The sequence below is a fragment of the Salvelinus sp. IW2-2015 genome, unplaced genomic scaffold (genome assembly GCF_002910315.2).
Source record: "Salvelinus sp. IW2-2015 unplaced genomic scaffold, ASM291031v2 Un_scaffold3050, whole genome shotgun sequence".
Classification (NCBI taxonomy): domain Eukaryota; kingdom Metazoa; phylum Chordata; class Actinopteri; order Salmoniformes; family Salmonidae; genus Salvelinus; species Salvelinus sp. IW2-2015.
In genome coordinates this window covers 61,159-76,794 of record NW_019944342.1, presented here as the reverse complement: position 1 = coordinate 76,794, position 15,636 = coordinate 61,159, and the positions used below count along the sequence as shown (strand labels likewise).

Genomic DNA, 15,636 nt, shown 5'->3' with positions numbered 1-15,636 from the left:
GCCCAGCGACTAGAGATATACACGGATAAACACACACGCTAAACAAACGCGCGCACACACATTATACAGACGGACACACACACAGACTAGAGAGACTGATACACACAAACAGACGCACACCCACGCACAAACAGATGGGCACAAACAACATTATACAGACGGACACATACAGAAGCACCCACCGACTACAGACACACCCCATACATATGGACGGACGACACACGGACATCATAGACACCCGCACGCGCGCAGACGGAACGCGCGCAAACGGAACGCGCGCAGACGAACGCGCGCAGACGGAAACGCGACGGAACGCGCGCACACGCGACGCACTCAGACGGACGCACTCAGACGGACGCACGCACACACGCAGACGGACACGCACACACGCAGACGGACACGCAGACGGCCGCCGCCACACACACACCACAGAATACAGCACGGACGGACACACACAAAAATACAGACGGACGGACACACACCATACAGACGGACGGACACACACCATACAGACGCGACGGACACACACCATACAGACGGACGGACACACACCATACAGACGACGGACACACACACACCATAAGACAGACGACGGACGGACGGACACACACACCATACAGACAGATAGGACGGACACAACCATACAGACAGACGGACACACACACACCACACCATACATACAGACGACGGACGCACACACCATACAAGACAGGCACGCGACCGGGCACACACACAGCACACACACACCATACAGACAGACGACGGGGACACACACCACACCATACGCTGGGTGCGTCTGCTGTTTGGCCGTGAGTTCCCCCTGCAGGACCTGTTGGTGGTGTGGGATGCCCTGTTTGCTGACAGCATCACTCTAGACCTGGTGGACTATGTCTTCGTAGCCATGCTGCTCTACATCAGAGATGCCTGTAAGGACCTGCCTCACTGCCCGTCAATCAGTTAGTCAGTCAAACAAGTTGGTTGGTCGGTCAGCTTGTCTGTCAGCCAACTAGTCAGCCAGCCAGTCAGTCATTGAGCCCTGCTAACTGTTTGTGTTGTTCCCCTGTCTGTCTCAGTGATCGCGAGTAACTTCCAGACCTGTCTGGGCCTTCTAATGCACTATCCACCTATAGGAGACATCCACACCCTACTACACAAGGCTTTGTTCCTCCGAGACCCCAAGGTAAGAGCTCACACACATTTCTGAGAGACATGAGCAACACACCTCTACTTTGTTGTTTTTCCACCCTGAAGGTGTGTGTCGAAGACGACAGGGTCGCTGCCCTGCCCTGACAGTGTTCTGGTTTGTTATGAGCTGTCCTGACTTATGTCCCTTCACTGCCCAAATGACATCCAGACAAATTGACACAACTGTGGGAAGCTTTGTAGTCAACATGGAACACTTTTGACAACTTGTAGAGTCCATGACCCGAAGAATTTAGTCTGTTCTGAGTACACAATATTAGAAAGGTGTTCTTAATGGTTTTGACTCCGTGTGTATTGGCGAGGCCTGCTAGTAGTCAAAGTAACCTTATTAGAGTTAAATAAATATGCTATAGGCTATGCAGCACTGTGGTCAGGTCCGTTCAGGTCTATCATCTGTAGTTACATAGGCCAGAGACCTGACAACAATCAAACAGGACCTGACAAGTTAGAATTTCAGAACCTGGTCCGGGTAATATCAGGTCCACCCGGACCCATGAAGACCTCTAGTTCGTAGTGTGGCATGACGACGGTATTCAGAGTAGTTGGCTCAACCACATGGAGATCTGGGACCATGTGAGACCACCCACCCACACACACAACACTATTTGTCACAGCGTCTCTATTTTATCACTATTTAAGCTGAGCTGTATTCACTGTCAATGCCTTTTCCTTTAGAACAATCCTCGGCCGGCCAACTACCAGTTCCAACAGAATCTGGACTATTACAAGACCAGAGGGGCAGACCTGGTCAACAGCACCCGGTAAGCTTGCTTGCACACTGACACGAGCATGAGGGACAATGATCGTAACAACCACACACACACACACACACACACACACACACACACACTTTGTTGTTTCACAATATCTTGCTAAACTATAACTCTCTCTCTTTCTTTCTTTCTCTCTCTCTCCCACCCCCTCAGTGCCAGTGCCAAGACGGCTCCTCTCAACATCAACAAAGTCTCCAGCAGCCTGCTCAGCTTTGGGAGGAAGCTCATCGCCCCAGCCATGTCAGGGGGTGTTGCCAGCGTTATATCTCCAATCAACAGCGAGATTCGTTCTGCCCCCTCCCCCCTCACTGCAGCCCCCCGCCCGCAGGCCGAGCCCCTGTCTTCAGGCCACGCCCCCCTGCAGACACACTCCCAGTCCCAGCACCAGCGCCTATGGAAGTCTGAGAGCATGCCAGTCTACCTGAGCCAAGGTGAGGGTTGGGAACACATACACACTCTTAATCTAACAGGTATACTAGGACATTGATGCTCACACATCCATCCAGAATCTTAGATAAAAAAAAATAAAAAAAAATAAAAAGCACCTTTATTTAACCAGGTAAACTAGTTGAGAACAAGTTCTCATTTACAACTGCGACCTGGCCACGATAAAGCAAAGCAGTGTGACACAAACAACACAGTTACACATGGAATAAACAAACACAGTCAATAATAAAATAGGGGGGGGAAAAGTCTATATACAGTGTGTGCTAATGGCGTGAGGCGGTAAGGCAATAAATAGGCCATAGTAGCGAAGTAATTACAGCTTAGCAAATTAACACTGGAGTGATAAATAGCAGATGACGTGCAAGTAGAAATACTGGTGTGCAAAAGAGCAGAAAGTAAATAAAAACAATATGGGGATGAGGTAGGTAGATTGGGTAGGCTATTTACAGATGGGCTATGTACAGCTGCAGCGATCGGTTAGCTGCTCTGATAGCTGATGTTTAAAGTTAGTGAGGGAAATGTAAGTCTCCAGCTTCAGCGATTTTTGCAATTCGTTCCAGTCACTGGCAGCAGAGAACTGGAAGCAAAGGTGGCCAAAGGACGTGTTGGCTTTGGGGATGACCAGTGAGATATACCTGCTGGAGCGTGTGCTACGGGTGGGTGTTGTTATCGTGACCAGTGAGCTGAGAAGGCGGAGCTTTACCTAGAATAGACTTATAGATGACCTGGAGCCAGTGGGTCTGGCGACGAATATGTAGCGAGGGCCAGCCAACGATAGCATACAGGTCGCAGTGGTGGGTGGTATAAGGGGCTTTGATGACAAAATGGATGGCACTGTGATAGACTGCATCCAGTTTGCTGAGTTGAGTATTGGAAGCTATTTTGTAAATGACATCGCCGAAGTTGAGGATCAGTAGGATAGTCCGTTTTACGACGGTATGTTTGGCGGCGTGAGTGAAGGAGGCTTTSTTGCGAAATAGGAAGCCGATTCTAGATTTAATTTTRGATTGGAGATGTTTAATATGAGTCTGGAAGGAGTGTTTACAGTCTAGCCAGACACCTAGGTACTTATAGATGTCCACATATTCTAGGTCGGAACCGTCCAGGGTGGTGATGCTAGTCGGGCGTGCGGGTGCAGGCAGCGAACGGTTGAAAAGCATGCATGGCCCCATCACCATATGATAGCAATAATCAACTATGAAGTGGGTGGGTGGGTGTGCATGCACCCTTTCTTTCAGACTTTTACCACATTTTGTTACGTTACAGCCTTATTCTAAAATTGATTAAATCTTTTCCCTACTCAATCTACACACAATACCCCATAATGACAAAGTAAAAACAGGTAAAGACATTTTTGCTAATTGTATAAAACTGAAATCACATTTACGTAAGTATTCAGACCCTTTACTCAGTACTTCGTTGAAGCACCTTTGGCAGCGATTACAGCCTTGAGTTTTCTTGGGTCTGACGCTACAAGCTTGGCAAACCTGTATTTGGGGAGTTTCTCCCATTCTTCTCTGCAGATCCTCTCAAGCTCTGTCAGGTTGGATGGGGAGTGTAACTGCACAACTATTTTCAGGTCTCTCCAGAGATGTTCAATCGGGTTCTAGTCCGGGCTCTGGCTGGGCCACTCAAGGACATTCAGAGACTTGTCCCGAAGTCACTACTGAATTGTCTTACCCGTGTGCTTACGGTCGTTGTCCTGTTGGAAGGTAAGCCTTCGCCCCAGTCTGAGGTCCTGAGCGCTCTGGAGCAGATTTTCATCAAGGACATGATGTTTGGCATTCAGGCCAAATAGTTAAATCTTGGTTTCATCAGACCAGAGAATCTTGTTTCTCATGGTCTGTGAGTCTAGGTGCCTTTTACTGAGGAGTGGCTTCCATCTGGCCACTCTACCATAAAGGCCTGTTTGGTGGAGTGCTGAAGAGATGGTTGTCCTTCTGGAAGGTTCTCCCATCTCCACAGAGTAACTCTGGAGCTCTGTCAGTGACCATCGGGTTCTTGGCCACCTCCCTGACCCAGGCCCTTCTCCCCCGATTGCTCAGTTTGTCCGGGCGGCCAGCTCTAGGAAGAGTCTTGGTGGTTCCAAACTTCTTCCATTTCAGAATGATGGAGGCTACTGTGTTCTTGGGGACCTTCAGTGCTGTAGAAATGTTTGAGTCCACCTGAATTTACCACAGGTGGAATCCAATCAAGTTGTAGAAACATTTCAAGGATGATCAATGGAACCAGGATGCACCTGAGCTCAGTTTGAAGTCTCATAGCAAAGGGTCTGAATAATTATGTAAATAAGGTATTTCTGTTTTTAATATTTAACACATTTGCAAACATGTGTGTGTAGATTGAGGGGGGGAGTAATTTAATACATTTTAGAATAAGGCTGTAACTTAACAAAATGTGGAAAAATTCAAGGGGTCTGAATACTTTCTGAATATTTGTGTCTATCTTTCACAGTTCAAATGTTTGGAGTCACTTACATTTACATTTAAGTCATTTAGCAGACGCTCTTATCCAGAGCGACTTACAAATTGGAAAATTCATACATATTCATCCTGGTCCCCCCCGTGGGAATTGAACCCACAACCCTGGCGTTGCAAGCGCCATGCTCTACCAACTGAGCCACACGGGACTTAGAAATGTCCTTGTTTTTGAAAGAAAAGCACTAAAAAATTGTCCATTTAAAATAACAGCAAATTGATCAGAAATAAAGTGTAGACATTGTTAATGTTATAAATTATAATTGTAGCTGGAAACTGCTGATTAAAAAAAAAAAAAAAAAACTTTTTTTTTAATTTTTTAAAATGAAATATCTACATAGTCCCATTATCAGCAACCATCACTCCTGTGTTCCAATGGCATGTTGTGTTAGCTAATCCAAGTTTCTCATTTTAAAAGGCTAATTGATCATTAGAAAACCCTTTTGCAATTGTTAGCACAGCTGAAAACTTGTGCTGATTTTAAAGAAGCAATAAAAAAACTGTCCGCCTTTAGTCTAGTTGAGTATGTGGAGCATCAGCATTTGTGGGTTCGATTACAGGCTCAAAATGTCCAGAAAAAATACATTTCTTCTGAAACTCATCAGTCTATTCTTGTTCTGAGAAATGAAGGCTATTCCATGMGAGAAATTGGCAAGAAACTGAAGATCTCGTACAACGCTGTGTACTACTCCCTTCACAGAACAGCTCAAACTGTCTCTAACCAGAATAGAAAGAGTGGGAGGCCCCGGTGCACAACTGAGCAGGAGGACAAGTACATTAGTGTCTAGTTTGAGTAACAGACGCCTCACAAGTACTCAACTGGCAGCTTCATTAAATAGTACCCACAAAACACCAGTCTCAACTTCAACAGTGAAGAGGTGACTCCGGGATGCTGGCCTTCTAAGCAGAGTTGCAAAGAAAAAGCCATATCTCTGTACAGTGTCCTTGCCCATCTTTAATATTTTTATTGGCCAGTCTGAGATGCCCAGAAGGCCAGCATCCCGGAGTCGCCTCTTCACGGTTGACGTTGAGGCAGGTGCTTTAAGGGTACTATTTAATGAAGCTGCCAGTTGAGGACTTGTGAGGCGTCTGTTTCTCAAACTAGACACTAATGTACTTGTCCTCCTGCTCAGTTGTGTACCGGGGCCTCCCACTTCTCTTTCTATTCTGGTTAGAGACAGTCATTACCACGAGCCCGTCCTCCCCAATTAAGGTGCCACCAACCTCCTGTGGTGTGCTTGAGCGATAGACTCACCCTCCTTTATGTTAGATGTAGTTTCAGGCGGAGTCTCTCGGGTCTCTCCACATTTTCTCTGACACACAAGGTAACTGCTACTATAGCAACCGCTTGTGTGCATATGTGTGTGTTGCCGTGTTTTTGCGTCCCCTTTCAACAGTTTGATTCAACCCTGATCTCTGAGCATCACAGCACTGTTGGCTTTGTAAAGTATTTTCCTCCTGGTTATCACCAAAGAATCCATCAGTGAATGGCATTGCTCTTTCATAAGGTCCACATTCACACTGGTCTTAACCAATCACTGAAAGATGCAAGCAGCAGAAGTGTGGTAGTCCAGAGTTGAATAGTATAGTGCCTTCTTGGATGCATGTTATACCACTAGTCAACCAACAGCAGGAGCCAGAGAGACTGGCTCTGACTCAACATTCTCCTTCGCTGCAGTAAGTAGGTTGAACCTGAATACAGTCATCATACACTCATATGTTGAGGGGATTTGAACATTGAGGTAAGAACAGGATCAAGGTTGGTGACAACTGGACTGGTTCATCGGTTCTCTCTCTGCTACTCACAGCCCTCATCTGTTTGTGTCTTTGTGTTCATCTTTTCTCTCTTCAGGCCAAACCTCCAGGACAGTTAGCTCCTCCCCCAGCATAGAGAGTCTCTCTGGGGGACAGGGTCACACAGTGTCCCCGCCCCTTCCTGTCTCCAGGGGAAGTGACATCAGCACCTCGTCCCCACCCCTCTCAGCTACCAAGAAGGACTCCTTCTTCAACATCACTCGCTCCCACAGCAAGACCATGGGCAAGAAAGAGGCTGTGAGTATCTCGTTCTCTTCCCCCTCTATCTTTCTCTGCAGGTCTCTTTCCTAGCTCATATTCCTCTCTCACGCTCTCTCACTCACACTAAGTTGTTCCCTCTGTGTTGTCAGGAGGAAGAGTTGGAGGCCCAGGTGTCCTTCCTGCAGGGGTCAAGATCCAACGACCTTAGAGGCCATGAGAAGTACTGTGCCAAGATAAGATGAACCAACCATTGGGTAAGTCTACCTACCAATACATATATTAACATGCACATTGGTAAGATCTAACCTACCAATACATATATTAACATGCACATTGGTAAGTTTACCTACCAATACATATATTAACATGCACATTGGTAAGTTTACCCTACCAATACATATATTAACATGCACATTGGTAAGTTTACCTACCATACATATATTAAACATCCACATTGGTAGTTTACCTACCAAATACATATATTAACATGCACATTGGTAAGTTTACCTACCAATACATATATTAACATGCACATTGGTAAGTTTAACCTACCAATACATATTATTAACATGCACATTGGTAAGTTTACCTACCAATACATATATTAACATGCACATTGGTAAGTTTACCTACCAATACATATATTAACATGCACATTGGTAAGTTTACCTACATCATATATTAACATGCACATTGAGTTTAACCACCCTGACGCATCAGTGATAGTATTGCAAATCCAGTATCAACAACACGCATCTGTGAGGTTTCCAATGATAGCCTGGAGTTGCGCTAATAACCACATGATGTTTTGAACAATCTAGTGATTGAACCAGTAAACAGGTTGTAATCAGTTGTTAAAACAAAGGCTTTTGTTTACTGTCTGTGTTACTGCTGTATCAAATTGTTTGTCACATGCTCAGTGAAATGCTTACTTACCGGTCCTTTTCCAAACAATGCAGAGTGAAAGATAAAATGACAAATTAAATAGAAATAGTGACACGAGAATAAAGAAACAGTGTCTGAATACCCATACTTGAGTCCTAAATAGTAGGCCTTCCGTTTGAGTATGCGAAAAAAATCAAGTAAACTTTAAATGCCCGGATGTCGTACTCATTTCAGCTTTGAACAACAGTTAGACATGGGGGTGTGCTACTGAAATCAACAGCTGATCTGTTAGACATGGGGGTGAGCTACTGAAATCAAACAGCTGATCCTGTTAGACATGGGGGTGTGCTCACTGAATCAACAGCTGATCTGTTAGAACATGGGGTGGTGCTACTGAAATCAAAAGCTGATCTGTTAGACATGGGGGTGGCTACTGAAATCAACAGCTGATCTGTTAGACATGGGGGTGGCTACTGAAATCAACAGCTGATCTGTTAGACATGGGGGTGTGCTCCTGAAATCAACAGCTGATCTAGTTAGACATGGGGGTGTGCTACTGAAATCAACAGCTGATCTGTTAGACATGGGGTGTGTGATGTACTGAAATCAAGCTGATCTAGTTAGACATGGGGGTGTGCTCCTGAAATAAACAGCTGATCTGTTAGACATGGGGTGTGCTACTGAATCAACAGCTGATATGTTAGACATGGGGGTGTGCTACTGAATCAACAGCTGATCAGTTAGACATGGGGGGTGTTGCTACTGAAATCAACAGCTGATCAGTTAGCACATGGGGTGTGCTACTAGAAATCACAGCTGATCTGTTAGACATGGGGGTGTGCTACTGAAATCAACAGCTGATCTTTAGACATGGGGGTGGTGCTACTGAAATCAACAGCTGATCATTTAGACATGGGGCGTGCGCTACTGAAATCACAGCTGATCAGTTAGACATGGGGGTGTGCTTACTGAAATCAACATGATTTAGACAGGGGGGAGCTACTGAATCTAACGCTGATTGTTAGACATGGGGGTGGTGCTACTACTAGAATCAACAGCTGATCGTAGACATGGGGTGTGCTACTGAATAACAGTCTGATCTGTTAGATGGGGGTGGCTTACTGAAATCAACAGCTGATCCGTTAGACATGGGGTGTGCTACTCCGAAATCAAACAGCTGAATCAGTTAGATAGTGGGTAGAGCTACTCGAAATAACGCTGATCAGTTAGACATGTGGAGGTTGTAGCTACTCTGAAACCAAATAGCTGATCTGTTAGACATGGGGGTGTCGCTCGTTCAAATCAACAGCTGATCTGTTAGACATGGGGGTGTGCTACTGAAATCAACAAGCTGATCGTTAGACATGGGGTGTAGCTACTGAAATCAACAGCTGATACTTAGAACATAGGGGGTGTTGCTACTGAAATCAACAGCTGATCGTTAGACATGGGGTGGCTACTGAAATCAACAGCTGATCTGTTAGACATGGGGTGTCTGCATCTGAAATCAACAACTGAATCTGTTAGGACATGGTGTGTTGCTACTGAAATCAACAGCTGACTGTTAGACATGGGGGTGTGCTCCTGAAAATCAATACACTGATACTGTGTTAGACATGGGGGGTGTGCTAACTGGAAATCAACAGCTGATCTGTTAGCATGGAGGGTGTGCTACTGAAATCTAACAGCTGATCTGTTGGACAATGGGGTTGTGCTCCTGAAATCAATGAATAGCAGGAAACTACGCAATCGCACATGACGCAGTTTCAGTATGATAAAATATGTTTTATAGTATGTGCATTTAAAAAAAATCTAGTATGGTTTAAAAACCAGGATGTTCTACTTCTTTCAGCTCTTCTAGTAGAATTCAATGTAGACTTTTCCACAATGCATTGGAAGAGCTGGGCTGCTGGCGAGCCATAGTTCTCTTCAAGTAGCCAGACAACAAAAGTATACCGTTTTTGTTCTCCTAAAAATTATGTTGCAGATCTTTTTTCTATGTTTTTACCCCAAAGTGGATTTCTGTTTTCTCATTAAATTGTTTGTTCTCTTGGCAATCATCAGAGCTTTTAAACTAAATACTAAACCATGTTTTGATTTCTGAATGTGTCGGCACAGAGGACTCATTCCCAATGATCACTCCTTTAGTATGTTGCTGTCCAGCGGTTCTGAATTCGCCATGCACCTGACTGTCAACGTTTTTCTGTGCCTTTTGATTTGAAAAGTTTTAGTGTGTGTGTACTAGGCTATTTGGTTTTAATTCATATATGTTACAGCACTTTGGTTTCACTAATAAATAGACTATGTTGAAATGGAACCAAATTCTGTTTCTGTCTTCAGCCCTTTTTAAATAGGATATACAGTTGAAGTCGGAAGTTTACATACACCTTTTATTTCTTTCATCACATTCCCAGTGGGTCAGAARTTTACGTACACTCAATTAGTATTTGGAAGCATTGCCTTTAAATGGTTTAACTTGGGTCAAACGTTTTGGGTAGCCTTCCACAAGCTTCCTACAATAAGTTGGGTGAACTTTGGCCCATTCCTCCAGACAGAGCTGGTGTAACTGGGTCAGGTTTGTAGGCCTCCTTGCTCGCACACGCTTTTTCAGTTCTGCCCATACGTTTACATTGGGGTCAGGGCTTTGTGATGGCCACTCCAATACCTTGACTTTGCTGTCCTTAAGCCATTTTGCCACAACTTTGGAAGTAATGTTTAGGGTCATTGTCCATTTGGAGACCCATTTTGAGACCAATCTTTAACTTCCTGACTGATGTCTTGATGCTCTTCAATATATCCACATAATTTTCCTGCTTCATGATGCCATCTATTTTGAAGTGCACCAGTCCCTCCTGCAGCAAAGCACCCCACAACATGATGCTGCGCCCCGTGCTTCACGGTGGGATGGTGTTCTTCGGCTTGCAAGCATCCCCTTTTTACCAACAAATAACGGTGGTCATTATGGCCAAATAGTTCAGACCAGAGGACATTTCTCCAAAAAGTACGATCTTTGTCCCCATGTGCAGTGGCAAACCGTAGTCTAGCTTTTTTTGGTTTGGAGCAGTGGTTTCTTCCTTGCTGAGTGGCCTTTCAGGGTTATGTCTCTAGGACTCATTTTACTGTGGATATACAGTGGGGCAAAAAAAGTATTTAGTCAGCCACCAATTGTGCAAGTTCTCCCACTTAAAAAGATGAGAGGCCTGTAATTTTCATCATAGGTACACTTCAACTATGACAGACAAAATGAGAGAAAAGAAATCCAGAAAATCACATTGTAGGATTTTATGAATGATATTTGCAAATTATGGTGTAAAATAAGTATTTGGCCACCTACAAACAAGCAAGATTTCTGGCTCTCACAGACCTGTAACTTCTTCTTTAGAGGCTCCTCTGTCCTCCACTCGTTACCTGTATTAATGCACCTGTTTGAACTTGTTATCAGTATAAAAGACACCTGTCCACAACCTCAAACAGTCACACTCCAAACTCCACTATGGCCAAGACCAAAGAGCTGTCAAAGGACACCAGAACAAATTGTAGACCTGCACCAGGCTGGGAAGACTGAATCTGCAATAGGTAAGCAGCTTGGTTTGAAGAAATCAACTGTGGGAGCAATTATTAGGAAATGGAAGACATACAAGAACACTGATAATCTCCTCGATCTGGGGCTCCCGCAAGATCTCACCCGTGGGGTCAAAATGATCACAAGAACGGTGAGCAAAAATCCCAGAACCACACGGGGGCCTAGTGAATGACCTGCAGAGAGCTGGGACCAAAGTAACAAAGCCTACCATCAGTAACACACTACGCCGCCAGGGACTCAAATCCTGCAGTGCCAGACGTGTCCCCCTGCTTAAGCCAGTACATGTCCAGGCCCGTCTGAAGTTGCTAGGAGAGTATTGGATGATCCAGAAGAAATTGGGAGAATGTCATATGGTCAGATGAAACCAAATATAAACTTTTTTGGTAAAAATCAACTCGTCGTGTTTGGAGGACAAAGAATGCTGAGTTGCATCCAAAAACCATACCTACTGTGAAGCATGGGGGTGGAAACATCTGTTTTGGGGCTGTTTTTCTGCAAAGGGACCAGGACGACTGATCCGTGTAAAGGAAAGAATGAATGGGGCCATGTATCGTGAGATTTTGAGTGAAAACCTCCTTCCATCAGCAAGGGCATTGAAGATGAAACGTGGCTGGGTCTTTCAGCATGACAATGATCCCAAACACCCGCCCGGGCAACGGAGTGGCTTCGTAAGAAAACATTTCAGGGTCCTGGAGTGGCCTAGCCAGTCTCCAGATCTCAACCCCATAGAAAATCTTTGAGGGAGTTGAAAGTCCGTGTTTCCCAGCAACAGCCCCAAAACATCACTGCTCTAGAGGAGATCTGCATGGAGGAATGGTCCAAAATACCCAGCACAGTGTGTGTAAAACCTTGTGAAGACTTACAGAAAACGTTTGACCTCTGTCATTGCCAACAAAGGGTATATAACAAAGTATTGAGAAACTTTTGTTATTGACCAAATACTTATTTTCCACCATATTTGCAAATAAATTCTTATTAAAATCCTACAATGTGATTTCTGGTTTTTTTTCCTCATTTTGTCTGTCATAGTTGAGTGTACCAATGATAAAATTCCAGGCCTCATATTTTTAAGTGGGAGAACTTGCACAATTGGTGGCTGACTAAATACTTTTTGCCCACTGTATATACTTTTTGTACCTGTTTCCTCCAGCACCTTCACAAGGTCCTTTGCTGTTGTTCTGGGATTGATTTGCACTTTTCGCACCAAAGTACGCTCATCTCTAGGAGACAGAATGCGTCTCCTTCCTGAGCGGTATGACGGCTGCGTGGTCCCATGGTGTTTATACTTGTGTACTATTGTTTGTACAGATGAACGTGGACCTTCAGGTTGTTTAGAAATTGCTCCCAAGGATGAACCAGACTTGTGGAGGTCTACAATTTTTTTTCTGATGTCTTGGCTGATTTCTTTTGATTTTCCCATGATGTCAAGCAAAGAGGCACTGAGTTTGAAGGTAGGCCTTGAAAATACATCCACAGGTACACCTCCAATTGACTCAAATTATGTTCATTAGAAGCTTCTAAAGCCATGACATTTTCTGGACATTTCCAAGCTGTTTTAAAGGCACAGTCAACTCGGTGTATGTTACTTCTGACCCACTGGAATTRTGATATAGTGAAATAATCTAGTCTGATAGTCTATAAACAATTGTTGGAAAAATGACTTGTCATGCACAAAGTATATGGTCCTAACCGACTTGCCAAATCTATAGTTTGTTAACAAGAAATGTGTGGGGTGCTTGGCTGCTGTTTGACAGATACAAATATGGCTCTTATCCATAATAATCTCATGTAGGTAGCCTACCCACACTGTATCTGCCAGCTGTTGGCTAGAGAGCATGTACCAAGRCGAGTGGGCACATTCTCTATATAACACAACAGTTTGTGACAAAACCATCAGTAGAGTTGAAAATGCGATGGAAACCTATTTAACTTGCATTTTTCATTCGGTATAGAATTTAACTGCAACAATTCGATGGAAACATTTCTGGTGGGAAAATGCACATTGTTTTTATGGGTATTGTAGAATATTCAGCATGAAAATCGGTCACCAGTTGGATGGTTGTGATCTGATGTCTGTCTCCTCAGGTAAGATCCAGGAGGTGATCCTACAGGAGCACCTGGAGAAAGAGGATGAGGTGTTGGTGTCACTGGCTGGACTTAAACAGGTACTGGACAGCAGCACCACAAGAGTGGGAGGGGGGGTGCATGTTAGCGCCTCTGAGTGAGAGTTAGCATTTTGACCATGTGTGTAGTACGTGCATGTGTACTGTACATTGTCTGTGTGTGTGTTCTCAGTACATCCTGTGTGTGTTCATCATGACTTGCTCTGTGTGTTTATGAATGAATCCGTCAGATCAAGGACATCCTGAAGGGAGCTCTGCGTTTCAACCAGAGCCTGCTGGAGGCTGAGGAGAACGAGGAGATCACCATCGCTGACGACCACTATGACCACGCCTCCGCCGCACAACAGCAGCACGCCAACAGTCACCATGAAGACCAGCCTTACCTGGCCGCACCACAGCGTGTCGACGGTGGTGGAGAACAGGAGGAWACCCCACCAGAGCAACAGGTGAACACGTGGTTGTATTAATACGTAGACTCATGTTTGCAGTGTACCTACCCTTGCATACTTTGGTATCATTCCCTATGCTTCAAAATCTGTGGTGAATTGTGGGTATATTGTGACTGACTGATCTACAAATAATACTAGTAGTTATTTATGATGGAAGGTGATTTGTTGAACAAGGCYCTTGTCTCTCTTTCAGGTGTCTCCCCCGGAGTCCTCTCTGTGTGTGGGCTCGGAGGGGAGGAACTGGGATGACTACATTCTGGTCTCGCAGGACGGAGAGCTGCAGCCCACCGAGGGAGGGGCGGAGAGGACCCCTCCAATCAGACAGCTCCACGGCTCGGTCAGGGTGGAGCCGTTCCAGGACCCCCTGATGGGTGCAGCGTCAGGTTCCTCCAGCCCAGGCGAGGRCAGCATTCACAGCAAAGACTCAGACTTCGCCATGGTCAACTCCCAGGACCTGTGAGGGATTGGACTTTACTGATATGGGTGGGAGTTACCACTAACCAGAGATGTAGGATCAGTTTATCTACTCCCTAATCACCCACCTTAACCATTTGGAGGGATTCATCCCAACCTGGAGCATATGCTGCCCCACACGGGAAAACCAACTCGCCACTGCTGGATCAWACTTGCCAATGTGGACTGGACTATGGCAGCCTACCGTTAGGCAGTCGCCAATACCTTAACCTACCTGCTCTGTATTCCTTCATGAATACCATAGATCTCTTTCATGCCTATAGCCTCTTCTCCTGAATGCTTGGGCCTCCAACCCCACCTGTGACTTTAATGGTGATACCCATTTCTGCCACATGAGGGTGCTACAAGACAGTTCACCACAGRCTACCCTCAGGAACTGGAATTCATAGTGCATTTATCAGTGGGGGATGCCTTTCCCTTCTCTGTATGTAGTAATGGTAGGGTAGTACCCTGTTTCTCCAGGTAGGGGAGCTGTYTGTCCCATACCTCTGTCTGTATCTAATGCCTGTGTCTAAAGAGCTTCTCTCGTCTTACCTCCATTCACCGCCTCTGATTGTCCTTTAACTGTTTCGAGGTAGAAGTTGCTCCTAACCAATCGGCAGTCCTACACCTAGCATTAGGGGGGATGGTACAATATCTGATCCTGTATCAGTTGTTAGGAGGCAACTTCTAMCTACTCTTAACCAGTGCCTGGAAACCATTGACAGATTAACTGACTCTCACTTCTTTACATTTTGTTTAAAGATACAATTTTAACCCAATACAGCTGCACTACAATGTGAAATTATTAAATTAAGGAAAACAGGCTTTAAAAAAAAAAAAATCTATTCCATGTAATAAGATTTCATTATTTCTGATGTCCTTGTATTTATCTTGCTTCCTGGGGTAGCCAAGTAAAGCATTGCACACACGAGGGATGTCCCTACAGCAGAGATGATTATCTATAGACCAATAAAATGCTTGTTACAGTATGCCTGTGTCATGTTCAGAAGGGGGAGAGAATGGTTTTTCAACAGGACAGTATACAAGTGCTAGCAACATGCTGAATTGTGAGTACAACTAATATTTAAATTGGCAATGCTAACTAAAAACACACAAAACATGCAATGAAGGGTAAACCATGCTCATAAGTGGAGGATGCTGAGGGGAGGACGGCTCATAAATGGCTGGAATGGAGTGCAATGGGATTTGATGGCTGGATTGGAA

At 44.8% G+C, this 15,636-nt stretch overlaps 1 pseudogene; it reads left to right on the top strand.

Moving 5' to 3' along the window:
- Positions 1 to 754: 754 nt before the first annotated feature.
- LOC112075260 (TBC1 domain family member 5-like) lies at positions 755 to 15,401 on the top strand (annotated as a pseudogene).
- Positions 15,402 to 15,636: the final 235 nt, after the last annotated feature.